Consider the following 22,015-nt stretch of genomic DNA (forward strand, 5'->3'; position numbering starts at 1 on the left):
AAGGTGACTGTATAAGAATAGCTTCCTTTATCGATCAACTTTGGTTTAATTTCCTTTGTTGTGAACTTATTTCTGAAAATTTATGTAATTTTAAAATAATTTTTTAAGGTTTTAATCTCAAGATTTCTAAAATCTCCATAACTAAACTTTTAAAACCTCTCATCATGACCTGGAGAATATTCTCAAACTAAAAGTTGTCATTGGGGATGATTACACGAAAAATTGTTTTGTTGTAAATGTTTCAGGCAATGAAATCTGATTTATATTTCACAATATAAACAAAATTAGTAAAAAAATATAAATTATTTAAAAGAAAAATGAATATTCTCGATTATTCTCCAATTTTTACATTCAGGAGAATATTCTCACCTCACATCTCTATTACAAACAAGGGAAATTCTGTCACTTATTTGATAAAGAAGTGTTACAGGTGTTGCAACAGTGAGGCACTTATGCCAGCTTTTAATGTATTTGTTAGGCTCTTACAACGTGCATCGCAGGTTTCAAGTCCCCACATGGCTGGTGATATTGGTTGGAAAGCACAGGCACAATTCACTAAGTACTTGCCTTAATTATACGATGGTTTATATTGTGAACGTCTGCAGATTTTGGGTGAACATTCTCTGTGAAGGCACTTTTTTTGAGCCCTCAAGTTGTGCCCGGATGCTTCCACTTATCCCTGAATGAGTACGAAAATTGTGGCAAATGTTTGACAATTACAATGCTTATGGTAAACTCACAAAATGCACATAATCAATCTCAATACATGAATTAAAAAAAAAAAAAAACATACTAAAATAATAAAAAAAGCATTATATAAAAATATATTTTATCTGGAAAAGAGAAGGGCATTCCAGAGAATACAAAAGTGGAAGAGGTGACCTGTTAACATTTACTGAAAAAAGAAGGGCATCGAAAAGAGTGATTAGGGAAAAGTAGCCAGGAAGTTGAATCTAGGCTGACAAATAACATTGGTGCAGACTCAAAATCATTTCAGGTACATCAATAATGGATGTAAGAGGATTGTTGCCCCCCCCCCCTGAATAGAAGGATCTATAGTCTGTTTCAGGTTAACTTTGCAGTGAAGAGAAAGGTAGAGAGTGTATTCCTTCACCGCAAAATATAGTTCTCATATATCGGAGGTTTATGATGATCCTTTATACAGAATATTTAAATTTTTTCTATGATTTTGAAAAAAATACTCAAAAAATATCGTTTTGAACCAATGTTTATTTGTTTAAAATTTTTAAATTATAAAAAATATTGGTTACCATTATCAAAAATCCATAGGAACAGCAACAGCATTCTGGCGCGATATCCTAGAAATTTTTACCGCCAATATCATTGTCGTGTTTTTTCGTTACACAATCATATACTGTATATATATATATATTTTAATATCGTTATTTGGTTGAATTTTCCATAACGATACAATTTCTCATTCAGTTTTACATGCAGTTATAGGCTTACATAAACACGAATATTCGATCAGTTTTATTTACTCCCGAAAATAGGCTTCAGTGAGTTCAGATATTCACTCATGGATTACAGTAAATGTTTCTCTTCCACGAGAGTGTCGATACTATTGTAAGAGGCTGTTTATGGGTGCAGAAGTTATGGTTTTAGGTCCTCCTTTTTTTTGATTATTTATTTTTTGCCATGTTTATGGGATAGTTTTAGTTTCCGATCACGGAGAGTGTTGAAACGAGTCACGTCTTCCCCTCACACAAACAGGGATGCCACCTTCCACCCACCTGTTTCTCCAGATGTCCCTTGCCTTTAGTGTCTCTTCAGATAAAATAAGTAGGAGAGGGGGTCCACAGTGGTTTGGACTTTCATCTTTTTTATGTGACAGTTGTATCTTTATTTCCACCAGAGATAGCCACGTTAAAGTTCTCTGCTCTTCCATTCCTGAATACTATGTTTTTAGTTTTTGAATACTCGCTGTAAACAAAACTCGATAAGAATCATCCGTAAGATGATGAGAGGTACATCAACCATAACAAAAGACTAAAACTGTCATGAAAACAAGTGTCATCGATGTATACTGTTCGGAGAAGTGGGGGGGGGGGGGGGTCGAGCGATGGAAAGTTTGGCAAGAAAAGTGAGTAAAAAATTCTAAACTTTTCCGTATCATTATTATTATTTATTAATTCCTGCATTATTATTATTTATTAATTCCTGCATTTACACGTGAAAACAGAGTTAATCTGCTTCTTAATTTTTTTTTTTTTCTTGATTGGCTTCAAAAATTTGACACGCTCTGATAGAAGATAATTACTTTTTCTAAATTTTAAAAAAATTTCTAACCAAAAAACAAAACAAATGATTTCCAAAACCTCACTTTAATGTCTGAAAGTATCGGCAGTGGTTTTTTTAATTCTATAATTATTACTAATTTAGATGTGCAATTACGTAACACGTAAAACAAGATTTTTCTCAGTGCAATTGGCGAGAATCGGCCATACCTTACCAAGGCTGCGCATCGATACATTGGTTAAGAGGCTTTCGTTCTCATAGCAACGAGTGATGCGGTTCCCTTGTAGCTTCCTCTTCACTGCAAAGTTAACCTGAAACAGACTATAGGGTTGAGAGCAATGTAGGCATGCATGGTGCTTTCAATGACTTTTTTTGCATCAGTCTTTAATAGTGAAAACGATATACAAAAGACTGGTATAGCATGGGGTGAAAGTCCTCACCGAAGTCCTCAAGTGGAAGATGTGGAAGTTTTAAAACTTGTCAATGTATGTGCAAGACAATATATGTGCAAGCAAAGCACAAAGACCAGATGATATCTGTCCTAGGGTCCTCAGGGAATGTGCTAATGAATTGTTGGGACCAGTTATAGATTTACAGGAGTAGTGTAGCTGAAAGTATCATCCCAAGGGATTGGAAACTTGCTAATGTTGTTTCGATTTTCAAAAAGGGTAGTACAGAAGCCATGTCCAATTATTGTCCAGTGAGGACGAGCTCCCTCAGGAAAAATTAGGAAATTTTTATAAAAAAAAAAAAGCAATTGGTGAACTGGGATAATCAGCAGGAATTCAGGAAAAGGAAGTCATGTGCAACTAACCTCCTTTGCTGATATAATCACATGACAAAGGCTTTGAATAAGGACAAAAACATCCACGTAGTTTATCAGAAGAGATCCGATCGGGTCCAACATGGCAAACTCTTGAAGCGTTTACACGACATTAGGGACAACTTGCTGAACTGGATAGAATCATAGTTAAGAGATAGGCCACAACGGGTTATGAATTCCCCATAGGTGAATGGGGAATTCTCTGATTGGACAGGTGTCAAAGGTGGAGTCCTCAGCCCTATACTTTATTACATACCGCACAACTTGATCATGGCATCAATGGGATTGTTAGCAAATTCACAGATGATGTAAAGCTAATGGGGGTACTCAAGAATCAAAGCGATAGGGAGGTGCTCCAGACCAACTTAAACAGAATTGAAGCATGGGCAAATGAATAGAGCATAGCATTTAGTGTTGACAAGTGCATGGTTGCGCATTTTGATTCAAATAACCTATGTTTCTCTTATGAGTGGAATGGTGTCACTATCTGGGATGCAACTAGGGTCACCGATTTGGGAATTTTGATAGATGAGTGGCTTAGATTTTACGAACATCAAAAAATCAAATAGAATGCTCAGTTTCATTCTCAGGAAGGTCTCTTCACGCTCTCCAAAAGCAATCATTCCACTTTTACGGGGCTTTGTTTGCAATGGATTGGAGCCCTAGCAGACAGAGAAGGCAGTATAATCTAGTTGAAGCAGGAAAGCACAGCGAAAATAATCAAACGTTTCTGAGGTGTCACCCAATATCTTACCTCCGTGGGTCGTGCATTTTTAACACAACTGACACGTTTAAAAAGAAATATGATAAACATATTTGGAAAAATCTATTAAGCTATCCATACTTAGAATAAGACCATAATTTCATAATCACATAATAATAACTATAATTTTTTATGGGTAGTGTTTTTATAATATTATAAAATCATAATTATTGGTTTTTTTATTGCTCTTATTGGGTTGTATTTTTGATATAGTTTAGATATACATATTCCACATCCATATTCTCATGGGCATCTTTTTTTTTTTTTCAGCCACCTCGTTGGGCATTTTGCATGTTACAGCCTTTGTATTTATTTGTATAATAGTGATAAATATATATAATAATAATAAATAAGTGATACATCGATAGTGATTATAACAGAGAAAAATTATTAAAAGGACTTGAAAGAGAAGAATTATCACAACCAACATTTGATGGGAATATTTCCCTCCGCAGCAAAACACGAATTTTTCCAGCTGCAAACACACACACACACACGAGTCTGTTTTCAATCAATTTCGTATCAATCACAATCTTTGTTTGAGCAGGAGTTTGTTTTTCGCCCCCTTTGCCAATTATGGAGGACTAAGAGTTTGTTTTCAATCAATCACAACCTTTGTTAAACAGAGTTTTCGCCCTGTTTGTTTTCTTCTTCTTCTTCTTCTTCAATTATACAGGGCTTTATGCCTTCGGGCCATCCCCTGTTAGAGAAAGAATAATCCACAAGACTCTTGTGGATTATTCTTTCTAATTAACATATTCTATGCTCTTGTGACAAGAGCATAGAATATGTTATAGAAATATACTAACGGAAGAGCTGTCATCACTTACAGAACACATAGGAATTCCAGCAATTTCCATTCTTCCCTCTTCTTCAGAAGGGTATGATGAAAAAAAAAACAAACAAAAAAAAAACACAAAACCAGACGAAACAAACGCAGATGGAGATGTTATATGAGATGGAGAAGAAGTCTTCAGGCTTAGGGGACGATGCTAAGCCGCTTTAAAATGATATGATGACATGGAGTCCCTGGATGAGTGTGTGGTAACAAAAAATGGAACCAAACAACCAAGGTAGAAAAGGACAAAAAACCAAACGAGAGAAAGAAAGAGGGGGAGAGAAAAAAATAAATAAATAAAAACTCAAGAAAACCGTTGACTAAGAGTAACAAACCTCTCAAAGCTACAGATAATGTTCTCAGGTCTGCCTGAACAGAACTCGGACCAACACCTAACTGGTGGAGAAAGAGAATTAAAAGTTGAGAACCGAACCTGGGAGAACCTAATACAAGAAAACAAAAAATGAGAGGAAGTTTCAGGAATCTTGCATTGTAGACAGAGAGGGTTAGCCATTTTCCTAATACGATGTAGGTATTCGTTCAAGGGAGCTCTATTGCAAATGAGTTTGTAAAATAAACATTCCAACCTTCTATTCGAAAACAAAGGGGAGAAGTTCTGGCAGCAGTTATAGAAGGAGCTAAACTCAGGAATAGATAAGAAAAGAGCATTGCGAATATTTTCCTTGAAGTAGCGATAGTAAAGAGAACGAATGTCCTCCACGTAAAGGCTAGAAGGTAGAAGATCAACAGTAGAAGAAGCTACAGTACGAACATGATTGTCAATAGTTTCATTAATGGCAATGCCCGAATGACTTGGGACCCAAATTAGTGATATGCTGTTAACCAAAGAACTAGTACGAACCAGTTGAGCATACAGTAAATGAGTCACCGTAGATGAATGAATAGAGAAATTGTCGAGAGCCATGATGACTGATTTGGAATCCGTAAATATGAATATTGAAGAATTAGACGATTGAATGAAGGATCTGAGACCTAAAGTAATAGCAAGGGCCTCCGCAGTGAAAACTGAGGAGTCTTTATTAATGAACCAAGACTTGATAACTTTAGTAACCAAACAGAAAGCTCCACAAACCACTTGAGATGATTTAGACGCATCCGTAGCAATTACATGAGCATTCAGCGGCAGAGACTCAATGTACTCTTGGAATATTGTTTGATAAGGGATGGTAGACTTAGTTTTTTGAAAATTAAGACCCTCCGATATGAAATAGATATTTGAGGGTATCCACGGCCAAAAAGAATAAATTGGACGCAACATGGACCTATGGGAAAAACCAATGGTATTATTGAACTGTGATATTTTCCTAGCCAAAGATGGAGAGAGGCGACAAAAACCCGAATCCATATGGTTAGAGTGACCCTGCGTGGGAGAGGCTGTGGCAGAAATACAAGATAACCCAATTCTGAAGAGAATAGAATCCTGAAAGGAGGGAAGGGCGAGAATGGTTCTGAGTTTATCTATGCGAGTTGACGTAGGGAGGCCTAAGATAGATCTCATCGAGGAGTTATAGATTGTGTTTATCTTGGTGAGAGAAGATTTGGCTGCATTAAACCAGGCCACAGCTCCGTAACCAATTGTACCTCCAATGATGCTCATTAGCACAGGTTTGAGGAACTTGCAAGGAATATTTCTTGAGGAGTGAGAGATGGAGCGACAAATGTTTAAAGATAGAGTGCCCTTAGAACGCAGAGATGATAATTGTTTTTTCCAGGTGAGAGTACAGTCCAGATGAACACCTAGAACTTTCAAGTACGGATCAAACGGAATGGATTCGCCATTAATGTTGAAAGAAGGAAAGTATGGAGGTCGTCTCCGTGAAAAAATAGAAAAACGAGATTTGGATAGAGAGATGCACAAGCCACTATTTTCAGCCCATCTGAGAATGTTAGGCAAGGTGTTCATCAATCTGAACTCAGCATACTTCCCATCTAACGCATTCATCTGAAGAAAAATATCATCAGCATACATAAAAAAATTAATGTCAGAATTAATATATGAGGTTATATCTAATGTGAACAGAGTGAAAAGTACGGGGGAGAGGGTAGAACCCTGTAAAAGACAGCAGTTGGGAGCAAAAGCACCAGATATGGAACCCCTCCAATGAATGACATGTTTACGGTTCGAGAGATAATTAAAGAGCCAAGTTAAAAATTTACCATGAAAGCCCAAGCGGGCTAATTTGGCAATGAGCAAATCATGCCTCACAGAATCATAAGCAGCTCTCAAATCTAGAGCAATAATGTAGCTAGTATAGCCCCTTTGGAGGGCATATGAAATGGAGAACACCATATCTTTCATGCAAACCTCAGCACCAGTTTTTGGTCGAAAACCATAAAAGTTTTTTGGAAAGAGCTCAAATCGTAATGCAATCCAGGTGATCCTAAAAAGAATGATTCTCTCAAAGATTTTGCTAATAGTGTTTATAAGGGTCAGAGGACGAAAGTTCTTCGGATCAGTTGTTGGTTTACCTGACTTGGGAATAAAAATAATACGTCCTTCTTTAAAAGACGGCGGCACCAGCGATGAAGACCAAAGGGTATTAAAAGCATTCAGAAATTCAATCCCCTTATTTGGAAGGAGTTTGTACACCTTCAATGGAACACCATCTGGACCAGGGGTCGTTGAACGACCAGAACAAATGGCTCTACGAATTTCCGTGGGAGTGAACGGTGCATCCATCTGAGCCTGGAACTCACGAGGAGGACCATAAAAAGTAACGGTGTGAGATCGGCCAGGTGAAGAGAAGTGGTTAAATTTTAAAAGTTGGATCTGTACGAGAGGATCGACATAACTATTATTAGCAATCTTGCAAATATGCCGGGAATCATCCCAAGTTTTCGCCACGATATAACGGTGTCTACGCAAGACAGAAAAAAGAACTGAGGGCTGAGTAAAAGGATGAAGTTCTTGAGCCAAAGTCTTCAATCGTAGAATGCGAAGGTGGCGACGAAAAACAGAAGCTAATTTTTTATATTTAATCCAGTTGGCCTGAGAGGGCACACGGCGAAATAAGCGGAAAGCCCGTTTTTTTTCGATAAGAGCAATACGCCCTTCTTTATCCAACTTAAGCCAAGGTTGTTTCTTCCGGTACACAGAGTACCTGGCTGAGTTAACAATGGAAACAACATGATTGTAAATATTGTCGAAATCGTTAGTAGCGGGGATGACAGAGAGACCTGCCATTACCGCTGACCATTTAATGTAACGGAATTCCTGAGATATGAATTGTGTATTCAAAGAGACGGAAATTTTAATTGGCAAATGATCACTATTGAATAAGGATTCACAGGGAGTCCAGATAATATATCTATAAAGACCTGGACTACAGAAACATAAGTCGATATAAGATTGTGAGTCCTTGCTATAAAAGGTGGGGCAAAATGGAGGAACTAGACAAAGGTTATGATTAAGATACCAATTAAATAACATAGTACCTGCAGGAGATACAATATGTCCTCCCCAGTTTGGATGATGACTGTTGGAATCTCCGATTATGATGAAATTCCCAGAGATGTATGAGAAAATATTGTCAATAGCAGCGATATTGAAAACACCTGGAGGACGATAAAAATTAACAACATACATAGAACAATTATTTAGAAAAACTTGAACAATCATAATTTCAAAAAAGGGGTCCGAAATTTTCCATATCAAAGATGAGGAAAGAGATGAATTCACCGCGGTCACTAAACCACCACCTGGGAGAAGTCGATCATTTCTAAAAATCTGAAAACCAGCAAGAAAAAATGGTCCTTCGGTTCCAGAAAAGTCTCCTGTAAACATAACATATCATAGTTTAAACAAAAATTTCTGATAAAGGTTGATTTGGACTTGATGCCTCGGACATTCCATTGAAGAATTCTAAAATTCATATTATTCATGGTTTTTTTTTTTTGGAAAGGATTAACTAGAAAAATATATTGAACTGAAGAGAGGGAAAAAGCATCAAATTCACAGAAAAATAAAAAATTAAAAAAAACACTTATTTTTTGAGAAAGAAAAAGGAAATATCAAGCGAGAAAAACACAATAGGAAAGGGAGGGGAAAAAAAACCAAACCAAACTCGATTTGATCACAAAAATAAGAATACTGAATTCTTGTCAGCTCTAAATGAGGTAAAGAAAAACCATTATCAAACTCGATAACAGAGAGAAAGGAAAAAAGATCAAGCGAGGAACAAACTTTAAGCGAGAGGGGGAAAAAAGGGGGGAGGGGAGACAAAAACGAAATTAAGTGAAAACTAGGTTTCAACATTTGAGGCCGAGTCATTTTTCAGTCTCTTAGCTAATCGTCTTTGTTTAACCCTTTCCGCAGGAGAAGTATAAAAAATATTCGATTCAGGATCTTGAGAAAAGTCACTATCGTCATTATGCTCAGGGGGCAAAGGTTGATTGAAGATAGCAGACGAAGGACCAGAAGTGTCCATATTTACATTCGAATTAAGTGGCGGTATTATATTCACCTTATGAACAGCTAGGTTAACCGAATTGACTATTTCGGGAATAAGCGCTCTAATAGAGTCATTCAGCGATTCCTGAAGACTTATTTTCAGATCTTTAAGCACAATATCTTTGATGGCCGATACTTCCGCTTGGACCAGGGAACTGATCTCAGCCTTGAGAGCACTGAAGTCAGATGACATGGAAATGCTGGTCCGAGCAGCATATGAAGAGGAATTCATTTTACATCTTTCTCGAGCGATGTTTATTGGAACATGATGTTCGGCTTTATAGTGATATGCTTTTGAGTCCAAGACATAAGCAGGGCACTGACGGTCAGAGGCAAGATGAGTGGAAGCCTTACAGTTAATGCAGGAGATAGGGTTTTGGCAGGTTTCATGGTTATGATTTTGGCCGCATCGTTTGCAGATCTGAGATGATACTCTACAAAACTTTGAGCGGTGAAAGTAGCTCCAGCAGCGAAGGCATTGATTAGGACGCTCAATAAATTTACGTGGTCGAAATATCAAGAACCATAACTTTATTTCCGGCGGAATGTTTCTACCAAGAATCGTAACCAGAACAGTTTGTAAGGGAATTCTTTCTTTTATAAATCTTCGAATACCGATGACCTGTAACCCCTCCGATTGCAGTTCTTCCGCAATTTCCACTACTGCAATATCACACGGAATATTTAGCAAAAATTTGGAGGTAATCGAATCCTTCAAAAGGACCGATTTAACGGGAATGCTCAAGAGCCTTTCTATTTTTTTTTATCTCTTTCGCAGTGTGAATATTTTCCGTAGAGATTAACAGCTCACTTGAGCGTGTGAATCGAATCTCCGAGATGTGTTTAGGATCAGAGATTTTTGAGCAGATATCCTTTTTCAGGCACAAAGGCCTGGATCTGGGAATAATTTCTGCACCCGAAAACTTGAAAGTTAGCAAAATACGAGGGGACTCACCAAAACCGTCCAAGATGTCTTCATCAGTTAGTGGCGTATTCCAATTATGACTTGTAGACGAGACTTTGTCTGCACTGCCCGCTGGCTGTGTATCTATTTGAACAGCCATAGCTGCACATTTGAAGGAGTCAAACTAGACCCCGGAAACGGGCGGAGCCCTAACCAAGAGCCTTGATCCTTCACTTCAGGAAATTAAATAAAATTACTCCTTCGAATATAATAAATGAAGAAAACTGTACTTAAAGAGGGAAACACTAGTAAAAAATTAAATAAAGGGTAAGGCACAAACGCAGAGCGAGAGGGGCGTAACACCAACCACGCTGCTAACCTTCAATCTGTCTCGTGTAACTTCTTAACTTGATCATGATCAACATATTATACACGAACTATTGGCTACTAAGAGCCTTCTGCTCAACGCTGTGTTAAAGATCTTAAGCCACTTTGCTTCTGCTCAAAGCAGTGTTAGTGACCTTGTCCAAGAAAATTTCCCGTTTGACAGTACTGACCATATTTATCCGAGGAAATACGGGAAAATCTAGGACATTCTTTCTTTCAAACACAGCACAACTTAGGTCTATCTCCACCTATGGGCAATTTACTACCTAGTGAGTTGTGCTGGAAGTGTAAGTGTGTGTAATTAACAGTCTTAGTGCGTATCTAGTGTTGTGTCTGCCTTTTCAGGGCTGTCATCTATATTTCAGAAGTGAAGTGTAATTATTGAATATATTCGTACCTGCTTGTAGGTCTGTTGCTCTCTGTGGCGAGACTTTTTGAAGGAAAAGATCGACTCGGATTCGCGCCTCGAAGCTGGGAACCGCAGAAAACCAACTTCAGCCGACCACCATTGTGGCGACGTTGGGGTTCAAACCCGGAACCTCGCGATGCGAGTCCGTCACTATCACTACCAACTCGGTCACTATGACCCAAAGCTGCATTAAGAGTTTAAGAACCTTTCAAGCGGCTTTGCTATGACCACTCGACCATCAGAGCGGCTAATCTAGGACATTGCCAATTATCACCAAACAGTCGCGAAAAATCGCCAATTATAGCACAAAATTGTTTCTGGCTTCCCCCCCCCCCCCCAAATTTGAAAGTATTTTCAATATAAGTTTCGTTTGTTCGAGAATTCCGGATACTTTGTTTCTCAAAAACCGATTCATTTTTCGTTTCTGCCGTCCAGTTTCAAGAAATCAGTGACGGACCACATCCTTGAAACTGACTGCATATACGTCTTTTTGACATTTTTGAATGCTTGAGAATTTCCGGAACACAATCTCAATCTTAAAAAATTACTAGGGCTATTGCCAAATAAAGGCTTTTTTTCTGACAGTGTTTCCCAAATTGTGCGACGCGGCTTCAAGGAGCGTCGTCAAACATTTCTATGGGCGTCGCGGCGAGTGCGTCTATTTGTGCGTCTATTTATGCTTCGAAGTAGTTTTTTTATAAGTGAAAATATTCACTGAACTATTATGGGGAGCACCAAATGAATCATGAACAATTGAGGGAAATGGGAGCCGCGGGTGACAAAAGTTTGAGAACCCCTACCCTACGATATTTAGATAAAAGTAAAATTAATAGAGAGCTAATAAAAGGCCTCCCCTTCGGGCTAGCAGAAAAGCAGAACTAAAACTCAATTTTTGAAGAAATGACTTTCCCCTGATGTAAAGAAGCAGCAGCGACATTAGCTGGCTACACACTGGCCCAGCTTGGCCCAATATTCCTTAGCAAATATTTGCTTCCAGAACATTCTCCATGTTGTGACTATTTGGCGTTCTTCGATCAATGTGCTGACAGACGCATTGGAAGATCGGGAAGGATGGAGGCACATTTGAGTTGGAGTGGAAGCTGAAACGTATTGGTCGTTCTTTTCGGCCAGTCTTTCCACACCTTCCTGCCTCCAACATTTGATGATCATTGCCAGTGGAGCGGCCACACTATTTGCCTATGATCAACCTTGGAACGTATTTGGCCAGCCTTGTCACGAGTGTAGCTTTAGGAAAACGTCATGTAAACGGAAAATAAAGTGACGGAAAATCTGTCGTTTTATCCGAGGTAGTTGCTTTTCATCGACGTTATTAGCAAGGTTTATTAACCTTATTCGCAATGGGAATCGGTCCGGATCTCCAATCATCGACGTTATAGCTGAGGTGTCGCTATAACCAAGATCGTTATAACCAAATTTGACTGTATATAGTGTTCTGTAAAGCAGAGGCGTGGAGAGGGGCTCGTGCCTTTTATTTAAAAGGCAGCCAATTTCGGGTTTCCGAAAGCTTGGCGGCTCTAGGCACGTACCTCGTTTGCCCATGCGAGAAACAGACTCTACACTGAGTTCTTTGGAACTGTGCCACAGGTCACAAGTCTCTAGGATTTCTTAATACTGTTTGGCGGTGGTCAGAAAAGCAAACAGAATGTTTCGTTTAATTCTTAAGAAATTGTCTTCGCGTTCCCCTAAAGCAGGGGTTCTTAGCCTTTTTCAGCCGCGACCCAAAACCAACAGCACGATCAAGTTCGCGACTCATGGACAAGGGCGTAAAGTTATTGAAAATGTTGGGGGGGGGCTCAATCCCCATACAATGGAACCTCGTTTATTCGTCGCGTCGTATAAACGAGGTTTTTAAGCACGTCGCCGAACAGTCGGGTCAAAGCGTCGTATAAATGAAAAATCGTATAACTGAAACGTTATCTCTACCTTACTCTTCCGCAAAAATTTCCCTAAGAAAACTAAAAATTATTGTAATTCAAAACCATATTTCATGAAATTGAAATCAACAAAAAATTATATCACAAAAAAAATTACTTGAAATACAGCACTAAGATTGACATAACATTGCTGTTTCATAAACCTTAAGCACTCTTATGATGTTCCTTTCAAGATTTGAAATACAAAAATGCGTTATTTATAAACTTAAACAAAAAATTCGTCTGTGTTGTTCGATTTCTATATTCAAGAAAAAAGTCAATAAAGCATAGAGTTCAGCTCTTTTGAAAAAAAATCACTTCTGCTTCAAAGAACTGTTTTTGCGTGCATCTACGGTCAACAATCAACCTCCGTTAGCAGTCAGTTCATTTCGGAACTTGCAACAGATATTGTTGAAGCCACCTCCATTCCGTGGTCACATCCGCCGGCGATCAATGACCAGCCCGGCCCCAAGAACTTTTTCAGTACATATGTTATATCGATATGTTATACCCGGTTCCTACAGGAAAGTCTGTTCAAAGGTTCTGGTGCACCATGCGCTGGACTAGAGAGGGTGCCAATTTCACCATTTAACCTCTCCTTCAACATTACAAAGGGGCGTCAAAATGCGTGCTCACCCTGGCCGACCAAGCATCTACTTGCGGTCCTGTTTGCAACTGACATTCATTAATTTAATAGTTTGAAATAATTTCAGAGCAATATCTCAAGTGCAGTATTTTTCTGTCAGATTTAAGAGCAATGCCTTTTAAAGCTCAGATATGCGTGGCCATGTATTCTGTTTTGAACATTGTCCCGTAACTCAAAGGTTCTGACTTTTGTCAGCAGCGGCTTTTTGCCCAATTCATGGTTCATCCGCGACTCCACGGAATAGCTTGCTAGATATTTTTACTTATAAAAGAACCACTTTTCAAAGAATAAATAAGCATACAAATCAATATTCCAGCTTGTCGCGCCGCCCCTGACAAAGGTTAGCTACACCGCTAGAAGCCACTACGCACACTTTGAGAAACACTGACGTAACTCATATGATCGTTGTTGTTCAGTTCGTTTCCATCTCAGCAGAAAGTAGTTTAGCGGGGATTGCGGAGGGGGGGGGGGGGTAAGACAAAAATTGATGGAAGAAATTCACGAAAAAAAATTCAAACACCTTGAAAATGATTATAACTTTTTCAAGGACTTTTAAAGACTTGAAAATGAACTTTTTCTCTAAGGATTTTCAAGGAGGGTACGTACCCTGTCCCTATATACCAGGGCTTGACAAATCTCGGGCTCCAGGTCACCATGGCGACTAGAAAATCGGTATCGGCACCAAACATTCTCTGCATGTGATTGCTAGAGTGGAATCATAGGATGACGAAAACAGTGTGGCCTTCGACATGGGAGAGGGAGGGGGGGGGGTTGTCTCCGTAAGTCCTGAAAAAATCTAAAAAACTTCTTCAGCAAAAACCATGCTTGGCTCCTCAGGAATATGGCTGTTTCCTACATAGTTTTTGATTTGTCAAGATCGGCTATATTCAAATGACATCAAAGCAGGAATCATTCAATGTTTTAAAACAGTATTGAAATTTATACTCGATGAAAAATTCAAAAAGCATGGTCATATAGGCTTATGCAGCCAGAGCCGCTATCCTATAAAATGTTTGACAAATGATTTTACTTCATGTTCATTTCTTTTTCTCTTTAGAGTTGGGGGGGGGTGAAGAGGACAAAATCACTGAAAATATTACGATTTGATATTTTGGTTTTTTGTTGGTCGGCATTTCTTCGAGCAGAAATACTTAATTTCGTTTCATTTGTGTTCAATAATGTGCATTTCAATATAGTACAGGAGTACCGTATTTGATTTGCAAAAAATTCAAGATAAACAAACAAAACAAAAATATTAAAATGTCTGAGTGAAACTATTCAACTTTGCTGAGCAAAATTCTATCTGTTTATAGATAACATTAAAATTAAGACAGACTATATTTTACCCTTAATTAATTATTTTAGCTAGTTAAATCCAGTATAATTAATTAAATTGCTGTGATGATGTATTGTTTCAGTTAAAAATATGCTAACAGTGCCAATTTACATCGGTTTCTGGGAAAAAAATAATTTTCAATACGTTCTATGGAGGAGAACCATAGAGGGTATAAAAACATTGGTTTCGATTTTATTTGGCCAACATAGGTGATCAGTTGCTATTAATATTAAGGTGCGCCGCAGATAGCAAACGTTTAACAACCCATTGGCATAGCAGCTCGCTTATTTTTCTTAACAAACAGTCATACTGATATCAGTAAAAGTATAAATACTTTTTTTAAATTCATAAATCAGAAGGGGGGAAAATCTTTGTTTACATATAATATACGTCTGAGCGAGTGCTTATTAACCGAAATTTTAGTGTTTTTTTGCTCATATACTACTGATGTATGTAAAACATTTCAACGTTGAAGGACCTGCAGGACCGTTAATTATTTTTGGTCAAGCATTATCTTATTTGCAATCATTTTCAATAAATCAATTGGTATCAGTTTTGACCATAATCACCCACGTGATAGATATGCCATTCATATTTTATCCCAAAAATTAATTTTAACAAAAATAACTTAATCATCTAACGATATAAAAATTTTCAATCATGTAATGCTGACCACGGCCTATCGAAAACCACGGTTTAAATCACCAGGAATAACCAAACATAGCAGCAATAGCAAACAGTTCGAATGAAACGCATATTTATACATTTCGTTGATTTAAAATAAATATTTATTGTATCCTCATGTTGTTCATGTCTTTCTGAACCGGTCCTAATTTCTGCATGAAGTGGCCCATTTAATTTAAACAGCACAGTATTTACTCTATTCGCTAATAAACTAAGCATCTTTGACCCTATTTATGCAGGGTTATAATTGTCCACTTTTTTCTAGGGACACTTCAAGTCAAAGGTCCTGACTTGCAGAAAAACCAAAAAATTTGGGTGTCATAAGATGTTTTTTTTACACAAATTATTTTCGACTTATTTCGTTCCTTGTTATTAGAGACCACTGTTTAAGCAAAACAAATTTGAATAATTCAACTCGCAGTTTTCCAAACTTTTTGTTTCATCGTCCTCCTCTTCAGAATTTGTTTTTTTCTCATTCCCCCCCCCCGGACCTTTCCATGCCCCCAAGGGGCGATATTGCCCATTATAGGATACTCTGATCTAACTGATCATAACTTCAATAGCAATCTCTGTTCCCATTCTTCTAATCACTATCACCGAATATTATTACCAAAATCTCTTGTGTTGTCTGATCAATAATTTCATGGTAGGTTTTCTTTCACCTTTCGTAGTTTTGTAATTTCTGAACTCCGGATAATCCACCCTCGGATAATCGAGGTTCTACTGTACTTTAGATTTCTTTAACAATCTTGTTCCAAAAAATGTTTGTCGTAAAAGCTTTTGGCCTCAAGAATATCTGTATAAACATTTTATGCAATCGCAAAATTCCCAAAAAATTAGAGAAACTGCTAATGAGGTTGTACTTACCAAGATTATTGTTGCTCTGCTACAAATTGGGCTTTGATGATGATTCCTTCATCATGAAGGATGAGTAAGGATGCAACGATCGATCAGCGTTGACTTGAAAATTTGTAACATGAACACTCAACGATGACACTAGGATTCAAAAACAACTGGATGTTTCTTCCTCTTCTTATATGCTATAGTTAATATGACAATCCTGTTTTCGGTTTTGTCAACTCTGTACAGAAAAATTTCTCACGTCTTCGACCATTTGTCGGCAATTACCTTTTGTAACTACTATAGTTTTGCTGGTCAAGACCAGCCGAATTCATCTTTTGTGAACATTTCGGATGTCTTATTCTTCGTTTTTTTCTCATGGTTAGTACATCTGGACAACATAAAAATGTAACACTGTGCTAGCTTCCTGAAGGAGGGACACAGAGATGTGTGTTACTTAAACACCTATAAACACATGATTCAGTTAGATGGCGATATCCATGACTGAAAATTTCGGGAAAGTTCTCACGCTTCCTCAGGGAAAAATTTCCAATACATCTGTCTGCCCATTCGTGTGCGTCTTTGTTCGGAATTCGCCTATATATATGTGTGTGTTTGTGTATGCTCCGCCTCCCTTCAGGGCAGTTGTATTCTAGAAAGGCTACTAAATTTCTACAGTGGAACAAAAATAGTCAAAGCGCCGCTGACAGGAAAACTACAACATCCATCTCATTATTGCTATCATGTAATACATTGCTACCTCCAGAGGGGTGTACAAACAATGAGGAAGGAGATCGTACAGGAAGCGATATAGACCCCTCAACCAGTTCCCAAGTTAACAAGTGGAGGGGGGGGGGCAGGGTTGTTTGGTTTAAACCACGTGGTTTTTTTAACAAAACCACTTCGGTTTTTTTCAAAAAATCAAATAAAAGTTGCCTAAATATCATTTTTTTCCCTTGAAAAATATCATATTGGTTCATTATTAGCCAAAATGTTTCATTTTTACCATATTTTATATCCTTGGGGTACATTCTGATGGTATATCTTTAAATGACAAGATTTTATAAGTGTTTTTTTTCAAAAAGTCTCATAAAAGTGGCCATAATATATATATATTTTTCATATGAAGTATCTTAGTTATTTAAAGTTACACTGCTGGCCACCGTAAATGCAACACCCTGAAGGAAGCATGCAAATAATATGAAATTTACAACATGCATTAGCGGAGGTGAGACATGCAAATGATTAGAATTTCAGCGCAGACGCACATCACGCGCGCCTGTGGCGCCACTTCAAAGCGCTATTGAAGGCTTGGAGATTTCGACGATTTGAAGTACGGCGGTGTTTTTCTTGTGGTTTTTTCAAAAAAACGATCAATTATGCCTCGTAGAAAACAGCGATCATCTTTCGATCAAGTATCCGAGTTCGACAGAGGAAGGATAGTGGCCTACCGAGATTGTGGATTATCTTTCAGGGAAATCGGTAGTCGTGTTGGACGAAACCAAACAACTGTAATGCGAATATGTGATCGTTGGATGCAGGAGGATACGACGGACCGACGTGTTCGATCGCATCCACCTCAGTGCACCACTTCACGTGATGACAGGCGTATTGTGCGTATGGCAGTGACGGATCGCTCAGCCACATCACGAACCATAGCACAGCACATTCAGTCTGTACCGCATCATCCAGTGTCTGCACGTACCATTCGACGCCGTTTACAGCAGAGTGGTCTGTCCGTAAGACGTCCATTGCTTCGTCTACCCTTGACGCAGAACCACAGACGTCTCCGCCGCCAATGGTGCGATGAAAGAAGGATGTGGACGGCACAATGGAATGAAATTGTCTTTACTGACGAGTAACTCTTCTGTCTGCAACACCACGATGGTCGGATTCGAGTCTGGAGACACTGTGGAGAGAGGATGCTGAACAGCTGCGTTATGCACCGCCACACTGGTCCTGCACCGGGTATTATGGTATGGGGCGGTATTGGATATCACTCTCGCACTCCTCTAGTACGCATTGCCGGTACTTTAAAAAGCCCGCGCTACATCTCCGAGGTGTTGGAGCCAGTTGTCCTTCCTTACCTTCAGGGCTTGCCCACAGCCATATTTCAACAGGATAATGTGCTACCACACGTGGCACGCATTGTCCAAAGGTTCTTCGTCAATCGCCAGATTGAATTGCTTCCCTGGCCAGCTCGCTCTCCGGATCTTTTGCCGATAGAAAACATGTGGTCCATGGTTGCTCAACGATTGACCCAGATTACATCCCCAGCTGCCACACCAGATCAACTTTGGCAACACGTGGAAGCTGCTTGGTCTGCTGTACCCCAAGAACACATCCAAAGTCTCTTTGAATCAATGCCAAGGCGTGTGGCAGCGGTGATCTCCAACAATGGCAGCTACTCTGGCTACTGATTTTGGCAGGAACCACACTTCACAGAAGTCTATAAATTTAATCATTTGATGCTTGGTCAACCTGTTATCTACAAAATAAATATTGTTGCGATATCTCTTGTCTTTCTTGGTGTTGCAATTTGGGTGGCCAGCAGTGTATATACAAAAGCCAAAATTCCTCATTCTTACAACATTTTCTAACCTTTGGCTACATTCCGATGCTCTATCTTTAGCAAATTCATGAATAAGGATTGCATCACACATCTAAATGTAGTGGTGTATTATCTCACAGGGTTTCTTTTTCCCTTCACAAAGAAGCGGCTACAGTATCGACACCATCATGCTAGGGGCAGGTGGTCCTATAATCCAATAAAGACCAGCTGTCCTTAAAGGACAAAGACTAGTGTAATAGTAGTTATACTACCTCGCATACATTTTCATTTTCTTTCCCATAAGAAGTAGCACATCTCCTACTGTATATCTCCCAGTCTTAATATTCAATAGTTGTTTTTTTTATACTTTCACACACACACTGTTAAGCCCAGTTAATCAAGGTTCTACTGTATAGTAGTAACAGATTTATGAAAAATAATCAGCTATATACAGGGTGATTATAATTTAAGTTTTGATTCCAAAACTATACAATACGTACTGATCAGAATGACTTGAAAATTTGCATGGATACTCCTGAAGCAATGGAAGTTTCTTCTGCAAAAGAAAAAAGTGCAAAATGTGCAAGTAGATGATGCTGTGCTTGGCCAGCAGTATAATCTATTTTGTGCAACCACATCATTTCGGCACTTCCACAGCATCAGTGTGTGGATAGAACTTCTATCAAGATGCACATTGCAATACCAGCAAAGCAGCTGCTGAAGACCCATTTTGACAGGATGCACCTTAACCCTTGCAACTTATGGCTGTGGGGGCACCTCAAAATGTTATGAACAGTGGTCAGATTGCAAACTTGGGTGAATTGCAATCTCCAGCACATTCCCTATATGTTAGAAGTTCCTCAGAAATATTAACGGGGGGGGGGGGCACGTTTGGTTTAATAAAGCTGAATTGCAAGCACATCCACATTATGACCATGGCATACTCCGATTCTGTTGTTGAACAAGAATTTTTGTGTTTTCAACTTCTCATAGCCAGAACACGCGGTGGACAACATATTTTACATTTCTTAAGTAAGTTGTAGTTATTTGTTCAATTACTTCGTTTTTTGTGATGTTTCCATGAATTATGAACTCGTGAAATGCTATAATTAAGGTATCATTCTGCCTTGACTGGCTATCGTTTCCATTCTGCGAGCAAATTTCCCACATGTTGGATGATGTCATTAATTTTACATTTTTAAGTATTTTTTCCCCTTTATCAAATAAAATTGAATTTTTTCAGGAATATTCATGTCAATTTTCAAGTCATTCTGACAATCGTTCTTTTTTTAGTGTTTTGAAATCAGAACCTTAGTTATAATCACCCTGTATATCGTAAATCATTGCTAATTAATCTGCATTATTTATGCTTCATTAAATGCATTATATTCACCTAATTTTTATTACTTTTTGCAAAATAGCTTCCTAATTAAGTATACTGAAAGTAACTGGAGAAAAACCTTTATATATTATATGATTAATAATAACATTAAAAGAATTTTCAAACACACAGTAATCCATTGAGTTAAGCAAAAAATAATTAAATTGCAAAAGTTGGTTTTTGTTCAAATGTATTTATTGATTAATTAGCATGGGAATAGTGTTAATTACATTAATAAACATTTTATTTTAGTTAATTATCAGAAGTTTGAATGATTTTTCAGAAATTTCATTGTTTTTAATGTTAATACTATTTAAAACAAAAAAAACGGTTTAAACCAAAAAAACCCGGTTTTTTGGTTTTTTTACCAACCCTGGGGGGGGAGGGGGGTATTCTGTTGAACAGTTTTCTCCTTTTTTTTCTAACTCATAATGGGTATCTGTCACAGGCATAGTACAGAAGTGCATTCAAGAGGATTCACTGATGGCATTTTCTACTTCTGTCGCCAGCCGATCTACAGTGACAGTAAACAATCCTCAGCTAAGAAAAAATAAATTAGTGATTGCTCTTTTCTGATGCCCGTGTCAGAAGTACGTGCTTTGTTGTCCTCAATGGTTAATCCTATTGCGACCCAACGCTTTTCTTTGATCTTGTCCCAAAGCGATTTGCCTTGTCCTATCTACCCGCGAAAGCTGGTTGTCTGGAATAACTACTATATGGTCATACAGGCCCCCTAACTAGGCTGGGGCAACCAGGGCATTGCACCAGGGCCACATGCCTAATTGGGCGCCACAAAATAATGTACATTTATTTTGCATAATAATAATCCTTTCCAAGGGCCCCCAGAAAAAGTGTGCCCTGGGGGCCCCGAAAAGGCACGCTATGGTCCTGTGTTCATAGAAAAAGAATTTTCTCGCTAAACATGGAAAGGAAACCTATCAATGTATAATTTTTTCTTTGTTGAATTAATTCTCAATTTGAAATCTTATAAACGTATGACCGAGAGAGAGGCTTGAAAATATCTCTCGTCCAAAGATCTCGTTGTAAAGTCATAACTATTAACATCATCAGACATACATTGCACTATAAACATGCCCCCCCCCCCGCTCAACGGTGGGACTAACCAACACCTTCTAGAGCAAGCTGCTTTAGAAGGTATTGGACTAACAGGGCTCCAGTGCGAGGGGACGATTCCCCCCCCCCCCCTATCATTTTTTGTTTTTCACACGAAAAATTCACTATATCCACCAAAGGCCCCAGCCTGAGGCCCTGATTCGGGATAGGGGATGCCTATAACATCTCTTTTATAGTCCTTGCCAACAAAATTAGTGAAATGGGATTACTCGTTATCAAGTTATCGCAGCTTCCGGTCATTTTTATTTGGTCCCCGAGTGACGTTATACCGAGGACTGACTATTTATGATTTATTGAATTTTAAATAGATACATTTTGCGGTACTTACATACCGATATTGTGCATGCATTTCACTATTTATAAAGGGGTGGCCAACCTGCTTCCTTAGGTAATTGAAGATTAATTTTTACTTTTTAAATTGAAGAAATTCTTTTCAATTTGCTATCTCCCTTCCCCTCCCCCCTCACCGATAATGTGCAGTAGGCCATCTTTGCAATGACCTAATTGATAACTTTTTATTGAATTAGTTTTAGTTTCGTTTCTCATCTTCGAAATTCCCAACCAGATGGGGAGGGGGCGGGGATATCACATACCTCATTGGCGTTGCTGTCACTGCCTTTTCAGTCACCTCATCAATAAAAATTACACAGTTTGT

General features: G+C 38.4%; 1 protein-coding gene across 1 annotated transcript in view; it reads right to left on the reverse strand.

Annotated features, from left to right (window-relative positions):
- crm (cramped chromatin regulator) overlaps nt 1-4,509 on the reverse strand; it is a 73,179-nt gene extending 68,670 nt beyond the window's left edge. Inside the window, exon 1 of the mRNA XM_089249160.1 lies at nt 4,274-4,509. The gene's annotated coding sequence lies outside the window, so the exon portion shown is untranslated. The remainder of the gene's footprint in view (nt 1-4,273) is intronic.
- Between the last annotated feature and the right edge of the window lie 17,506 nt (nt 4,510-22,015).

Source organism: Pholcus phalangioides, unplaced genomic scaffold (genome assembly GCF_987345545.1).
Source record: "Pholcus phalangioides strain wild (caught in Gottingen) unplaced genomic scaffold, Ppha-v1.0 ptg000021l_1, whole genome shotgun sequence".
In the NCBI taxonomy this organism is placed as follows: Eukaryota; Metazoa; Arthropoda; class Arachnida; order Araneae; family Pholcidae; genus Pholcus; species Pholcus phalangioides.